The sequence below is a fragment of the Seriola aureovittata genome, chromosome 24 (genome assembly GCF_021018895.1).
Source record: "Seriola aureovittata isolate HTS-2021-v1 ecotype China chromosome 24, ASM2101889v1, whole genome shotgun sequence".
Lineage (NCBI taxonomy): Eukaryota > Metazoa > Chordata > Actinopteri > Carangiformes > Carangidae > Seriola > Seriola aureovittata.
The window spans coordinates 348,554-357,126 of record NC_079387.1 but is presented as its reverse complement, the minus strand read 5'-3'; positions in this window follow the sequence as shown (position 1 = coordinate 357,126).

Here is an 8,573-nt window from a genome sequence, read left to right as displayed (position 1 = left end):
GGGGTGGGGGTTGGGGTATGATGGATATCTGTGAGGCAAGTTATGAAGTGACTGGAGATCAGTGCAGGGGGCTCTGATATCCATGCAGCAGGCCGGAGTCACCTTGGACCTGCACCTTTTTAGAAAAGAGGATTTCTCACATTTTCAGCGTCTCCGGCTGAGATGGACATCGACTAAATCAGTCAGGCTGAAGTTTTCATTTATTCCACATGATGAAAAGCCCGCTGCACTTCAGCAGACTGAACCTGAGTCATTCTCTGTTCACACACAAAAAATAAATCACTTACTCAACTTGTGCTACATGTTCACTGAACGTCTCTACCAGGAAGAGATCGGATTATGTCCCATAAAGAGCTGAGGAGATTCTAATGTGTAACAGATGGTGTAACAGTTAAGAGCTGTTTTCAGTTTTCAAAAACATCTTGTGTTCCTCAGTGGATGGAGTTTTCAATTTATTGATTTTGAAGTCATTCATCAAAAAAAAGTTTTCTGGTTCCAGCGTCTTTCAAATGCATCCTTTGTTTCCCGGGCAACAAAAGGCTCCAACATGTGAATCCTTCATGGCCCAACCTATCCCAAGATTCATTGCAGTAATGAAAATAATATGTCAGTAATTAACACTGACAGAGAGCCTGAGGATCACAATGTTAAATGTCAGTAATGTGTTCCAGCTCAGTTCAACAGCTAACGGTACAACTGTTAAAACCAAGGGCCTTCAAACCTCAAGATTTTGTGTTAAAAAGTTACATGTTGTCAAGGTTGCTAAGCGACAGGAGCTGGGCACAGCTGGTGATACAAAATGGAAATCCCCTGTCTACGAAGGTGTGGCCCTTCGTAACCGTCGTAGACCGCGAAGACCAAACTGAAACGAGACGGTCCCTGAATTGGGACACAGCCATCAAACAGCTGTTGGGACATTTCACTGAAAAATGCAACGTATATATATATATAATATATATATATATATATATATACTTTTATATATGAGACAGGACTGAGCAACAAGGCATCTCTAGAGCCGTGCAGTTTGCATGGAAAATGACATTTATACACAACTAGCCAACACATACAAGTACAAAAGCATATTCAGCAAACTAATGCAGTATATATAAACATTTAGCAGGAGAGCTGAAGATCCACTCCCTGATCCTAAACTCCGAAAGTAAGGATTTGAAAATAGGCTGAGAGGTCAAGTGCAAAATGACGCTCAACTTGACCTCATGACTCATGCATGTGAAGGAACTCTGGGACCTCAAACTGTCCCAGCGTGTGATGGAGGTCAGAGCACGAAGAAGCAAATAGATCATCATCAGTGAAAAGTGTCAGGTGTGCAGATGGTTATGTCCCCACAGAAGCGGATCTACATAGTTTTGTTAATAAACCTGCCAGTGTTGTGATGTATTTTAATACTTGTATAAGTCTCTCTCAGAGAAGGGAAAGCAGACGCCTGCTGAAGTCTGGCACAAGAAGCTGGGAGTTGCACAGAGATAAACTGCTGGATTTGAGTCTGTGAGCGCGGCCGTTGCTGCCCTGTAGTTCAGCTCTTGTTAGAGGCCCAGACTGGATTGGACGCGACTATTCATCTGGGCTGAATGGGAACTGTGGGATCTGAAAAGGAGCTTTCTATTCACCGCTCTATCGGGGAGCCTCGCTATCAGCGCGGCTTACTTTGCATCAGAATAAGCGAGCGTTTGCTTGTCAGCCAGGTTGGTTATGGGAAGAAAACGCCAGGAATTTGGTTTTATCTCAGATGCTGCCTGAATGCAAATACAGGGATTCCTCAAAATGTGGAGACGAAGAAATTGTTCTAAATACTTAAAGGAAGCAAAGAAAAGAAAAAGGCTGCAGAGGATTTTCTTTGTCCTTTCAGACAAAAAGGGTCATGGGAAAACCTCCAAACATTCGTCAGGTATCACATTACTAAAGTAGAAGTAGTTCATTTCTAGCTTTGATTATTGATTGCCGTAACATCCACGCTTCAGTAACTGATAACTCAACAAGTGTTTTACTGAACTTTTTGATCATTGTGTTGGTGTCTGTATTTTAAATAAACAAAAATAAAGAATACCATGAACCCCTTGATGAATACTACTCATATTAGAGGTGATTCAACAAACCCTTTGGGTGCTTCACACAGAACCAGTTTGGTTCTGCTCATTTAGGCTTGATTTAAAAACAACCAGACCAGGACAGATGGTTTTCAGTCTGGTTTCAGGCTAAATCTGCTGTGTCTTGTTTGTATATGTGTGATTTTAAAGGTCCCATATAGTATAAAGGTAGAAGTCCAAGTTTTCATTAATTATAAAGCATACTGTGAAAGTATCAAATTTACTTCCAAAAAAGTTTCAGTTTGTTTGTTGTAAATCATTTTTGATTGCTCTAAACATTATTGTGATTAATTTATTTTTTTTTGTGTGATTTTTTTAAAGGTCCCATATAATATAAAGATAGATGTCCATGTGTTGTTTGATTATAAAGCAGGTCTAGGTTCTATATTAAGAGAAATACACACAGCCTGTATTCAGAAACTGAGCCTTAAAACCAGCTGTCAGGACTTCCTGGAACTTTGTGATGTCACAACAAAGCAGTCACTGCTCTCAGCCCCGCCCACCAGGACCCACCATCCAACCTTACAGGATTTGTTTTTTCTTTGACTGTTTTACCTGAAACCGCCTATATTTTTGTTGGATCACTCAGAAAACAGTCAAAACTTCAAAATAAAAGTAAATAATAAAAAACGTAAAGAGTAAAATATGAACCTTTAACATGAAATAAAAACATTAAATCCATCTGCAGATCATCAGAACTATCAAAGAGCTAGCCCCCTGTATTATTATGTTACGAGACGTCTCTTTATCACTATGTTTCCACCTTAAAAAGGCAGCAGTGGAGCATTTTCCTTTGGTCTGGATCAAGTGAAAGACTTTGAAGTACTGTAAAATCACAAAAATGTAATTATGGCTAACAGACACGAGTCCACAGCATTATCATCGTTCAAACACACCATGCAGAGTGTGAAACTGCAGGAAATCTGCTGTTTTTGCAGATAGAACAAGAGAATTCATCCTCTTGCTGTTCTCCTCTCCCCTCCATCTGTCCACACTTGAGGCTGCACAACCTGCTCACAGGAAATTTCTTATTCATCACTTGCTGCGGCGTACAACAGCTGGAAAAGGCCGCAGATTAGAGGGGTGTAACACACACACACACACACATACACAAACACACACCTGAAATATGCAGCCTCCTCTGTCCTTGCGCAGCATTTTGTAGGATTTAGTGTTAATTCCTTAAATGAGAGAAATTTGCATATAAGCAAACTATAAATCATTTCAGTAATCCTTTGGAGTTTCGGTCAATAGCCAGTTTGAGGAAAAGCTGAATATCTGCAGTCTTTATTCATCATTTCTTGTATTTTCAGCCTGTAGTTCAGTGGCTTTTTATCCGACTGCAAACTGAGAGGCTCCATCTTCAGAGGGAAACACACAGAAACCCAGTCTGTGAACGTGATGACACCCAATGATGCTACTTTCTGAAGGGTGGCCTTTAAATCCTCAAATCCTCAAATCCCTGGTTACTAAATGATGAACATTTCACTGGCTGGATCGTGTGCAGCGGCCTCATGTCTACAGCGCTCATCTTCTGCTGCTCTTATCCACAGCAACTTCACAGAGAGAGCGAGAGGGGATTTAGAGTTTCGCTCAAGGACGCTCAGACCAGATACAGGATGATTAACACCGGGTCGTGGTGTTTCCTCCACGCAGATGGATGTGTGGTGTTTGGCAGCAGCTTCAAGTGACACAAATTCATCTTGTAAAATGAAATAAGTTACGTCTCGTGTCGATGGGGTCAAATACTTTACAGCTCATTCACTTTAAAGCTCGCCTCTCATTCTGAGTTTCCTGAGAATATACTGAATAACCTTGTGAATGGCTGTCTTTGATATGTATTTGATAGATTTATGCTCTAAGTAACTCCAGTGTTTCTGCAGCAGAGGGAAGCTTTAGATTTAAACTAATGAGTCATCATTTAGTCTAAAAGAAAACGACCCATCAGATGTTCAAATATTCTTATATTGATCAACCATCAATCCAACAAAGACTTTTAATGTTATAATGAGCACCTAAGGAAATATTACATTACTGAGGTGAGTTCCTGCTCATTTCCATTAGTGCCACTGAGTTTCCCTCTGCTTTAATTCATAATTAAATTCAACACATCAGCTGTAAGTGTGTGTCTGGTTTTCAAACGATTTGTCTTTGACTTTGTTACTGAAGCCCAAAACTCAATTTCTGTCACTTCTAAAGAATGTGTGGATATTGAAACTGTTGTCAAAGAGCACCAACAGCAGCTGAACGCGACTTTAAATTCATACATAACATTTACAACATATGTGAGAGAAGTGGCTGCAGCTTGAAATGTGTCTTTGACTGTGTTTTCCACTGTGGTCTGAGGTGATCACTTCAGTGTTCAGACTGACACTTTACAGCTGGGGGCTAAATCTCATCGGGGACTTCACGGACGACCCCCCCCCCAGCGATCAATCAACAGAGACAGAGAGAGTCTGCACTGCAGAGCTGAGTCCTCTCAGTAGGATGTAAAATCAATAGCCGCGTTTCCACCACAGGAACTTTCCTCAGGAACCAGGAACCTTTTGAGGAACTATGCGTGTTTCCACCACGGGAACCAGGGTCTAAATTTAGTCCCGGGGTAATTGATCAACCCCCAAAAAAGTCCCTGGTGGGGGGTTATACTTTACAAAGGTTCAGGAACTTTGGGGGGTGTGGTCTGCAGTGCTGAAACTTTCTGACTGGTTGAGTACTCGCTGCATTTTTTTTTCACCCACGATGTTTAAAAATCCGCAGCGAGTGAGCGTCACGTATAATATGGGATAATCCCATATCTGAAAATAAAATGCTGCGTCCTGTGTTGAATATATACAGGACGCAATTTGTCCCGTATTTTCGTTCATGTTATATCCTCAAAGTGTTGTGAACAATGTAATGTCAAGTAACAATTTCATGCATGATCTTCCTGGGACTTTAGGCCGCGTTGGAAACACAGACAACAATGGGCCTGAAGAAACTTAAAGAACGTAAAGTTCCAGGTACTTTTTGGTCGAAACACAGCTATTATCCGTGAACCCTCCGTGAGCGCACTTCAGTTCAACACCAATTACCCAGGTTCCCCTCTGTCCGGAGCTTTCCCATGGCAACCTGAGCTGTCTGCCCGGATCACCTGTGAGAGTTTAATAAGGATGATAAATGAGTTTCTGCAGGAGTGAGAAGTTTCTTATTCTGATTTATAATTAATGATCATCACCACATTGTTTAACAGTATAATTGTAATGTGTGAATTACAGGGAGGCAGACATTAGTTTTTGGGTTTTTTTTGTCTGAACATATCTCAGGACTAAATCTGTATTTTTATTTTTTTTATTTTTGTTTGTTTGGTTGTTTTTTTTTTTAGAATAAAACCAAACTAAATTCTCCTCCCAGTCGATTCAAACACTGAGCTGGAAGTTCACGGACTGTACCTTTAATATGTTCTGCATATTGTTTTTAATTGCACATTTTCTCTCATCATTTTTCCAAGTTTTAGTTTTGTTTTTTGTTTTTTTGTCACTCTTCTAATTCAGTGACTTGTCTCTCAGGGCTTCCGTAATCTTGCCATGTGGTAAGTTTACATTTTATTTCTCATTTTTTATTATCGGCATCAGTTACAAAGTGACAAAATTGTAAAAATACAATATCAGTTTAAGAATGAGAATTGTTTGATGGGAAAAATGAATGTTAATAAATGTTTAAATGAAATATATGAAATATTAAAGGTCTAGAAAAATTTATGATCATTATTTAACCACAAATATTTCAGTATCAATTAGCATCAGTATCACTACCAATCATCTCCTTAGTAACCACTGACTGCTGTAGAAGAACAGCACAAACGATACAAAGCAGACTCCCAGGCTCGGTGATGTCTCATCTGTTTCCAGTACTCACACTGACGTCTCAGTATTAACGTGGTAATGATTTACTGATGTTAGCACTCCACCTTCGCCCTCACTCACTGGCTTCTATCGCCGTTAATCTCACACCTCTTCCTCACGGCGCATGGCGAAACGTTTCTCGGCCTTCGTTTGCCCGAGCTCCTCCCACATCGATCACCATTATCAGCCGTGATAGATGAAGTCGCCGCGGAGACAAGACATCCTCTCCACGAGGTCGGTCAACTAGCGGAAGTCGTCAAACTCAGCTTTAATCTCATCAAGAGTGTGTATGTGTGTGTGTGTGGCTGGGTGTGAGTGGCTGTATGTGTGTGGCTGAGTGTGTGTGTGTGGCTGCTCAAACCTGCCAAAAAGTTTATAGGGCTCCTGACGTCGTATAAATCTTATGTAACTGGGTGAACTTGGAGACTCGTTGGAAAGCCGAGTGAGAATTAAAGCTCAATTAAAAGGTTAAACGGCTGTTTCACCTCTGGACCAAACACCGGGTGAGGAGGGCAGCTGGTGTGTGGAGATATTTAGAGTTTAATGAGCTGAAGTGATGTTTGAGTAGAGCAAGAGGCTAAGACTGCAGGAATCACAGTGTCAGATCAACTCAGAGGTGCCTGACGGGGTTCAGGTCCGGGCTCTGTGCTGGTCTGTCAGGTTCTTCATCACCAGACTGGGAAGCTGGCAGCTGTTAGAGTTAAACCGCTGCACTGGTCAGTAGGATTCATCCTCTGGGGACCATGAATGTGTGCTCCCCTGAGGACGTGGTTTTATGAAGGTGAGACCTATGTAGACGTTGCAGGCTGAACCAAAATGAGACAGTCAGGTGTACGGAGGATTTCCACTTTGCATCACCTGTACCCACCCTTACCGCTGCTCCTGTTGCCTAGCGACCTTGGCTTTAAGACCTTTGGTTTTTAACAGTTCTAACATTAGCTGTTGAACTAAGCTGAAAGCTTTCTGTCAGTGTTGTTTGCTGCCATATAAGGCTCGCAATGTATGTTGGGATAGGTTGGACCACGAAGGATCCACCTGTTGGAGCCTTTGTTGCCCAGGAAACGAAGGATGCATTTGAAGGAGCCTTCAAAATGAGAAAACGTAGTCGCACTGCTGTGTTGCAAACGGTCTTCAAATGCAACCTGATCGAATGTAACGGGGGAAATCCCAGATCTGCTTTGCTCAGATCTCTATGCCTGTAAATGTTTGAAATACTGAGAGGAAACCTGAGAAAAAAATGAGCTCTTTATATTTGCAGTCGAATAAACACTCTTTGAGTTTGCCTTGCAGGAATTAGCCAGAGCCCACATCAGACTGAAACGCTGTCAGAGCTGATTACTGCATGAATCATTTCACACTTTAGAGGCAGACTCATCAATTTGAAGCCAGAATTAAAAAAACCAATTAGTCGCCAGAAGCTGCACAGTTTGACTAAAACTCTCTTACTCGTGGTTGTGTTGCAGGACTCGCTCAAGGACACGTGGACGATTGCACCGGTGACCCTTTAGCGACAGGAAGCGCCTCCTCTGATGTGGGCGCTCAATAGTAGCTGCTTCGACGAGAACTTAAAACAGAAACGAGAAAGAGAGAGCGAGCTCATTATGATAATAGGAACCGGCCGGGGAGCTTTTCAACGAGATTAAAAACAACTTGATTAACCCTACTGTCAGTCACGCAGCTCCGCCGTGAGCCACTCTGAAATCCAGTGAGTGAAATGAGAATATACCAGCGTCCCACGAAGACAAAGATAACTGAAGTGTTGGACTTAACGAGAGACTGTGCTGATTCACAGTTGTCAATATGTTGACACAGGGAATATTAATTACTCTGCAATCAATCACGCTTAAATTCCCCCCTTTAAATCTTGTTGTGTGTGAGTCTTTGAAAGCTGTGGGATTTAAGGTGAAGCTGCCGTACATTTGAAGAGGATAAATTATTCATGTATCAGTTTCCTCAGGATCAACTTATATAGGTATCACTGAGGACGTGAAGCTGCTCACAAAACTTAAATGCCTCATTTTCATGAGAAGATAAAACCTGCTGTAATGAGAAAAGCAGTAGCAGTAGCTGTAGTTCCGATGCTGATGGCTGCTTAAAACTTTTTTACTGTTGCTCCAAGAGTCTGAATCATGAACTTAAACCAGAAAGAAAAATGTGGCTGTTGTTGTACTGGAGTCCTTGCAGCATCAACCAGAGATGTAAAACAAAGTCCAGGCTAAAAGATGATGGATTTAAATAGAAGGGAAAACATGTCTTGAAAATGATCTCTTTTTAATTGTGTCATTTTTTAAATTCAGTAAGAAAGTCAGAGCTGGATGAAGCGCGGCTCATCGTTTCTTCGACATCAGTAATCTCTAACGGTTGCGGTGAAGTCGGGGCAGCGATGCTCCAGCCTCCCTGAGTATCTGAAGCTCTGCTGTTATGACCTGACGGGAGCTTAGTGTTTCACCATATGGTGTTGTGGTTAGTCGGGAGCTGTTTTTGTGTTTCCGTGGGAAGATTAGCTGTGTGTGGTCGCTGTCACGCTGGGTCGTCACTACAAGACTGTCCATGTCTTCACTGCTGCATGGAATGACTTTCTCAG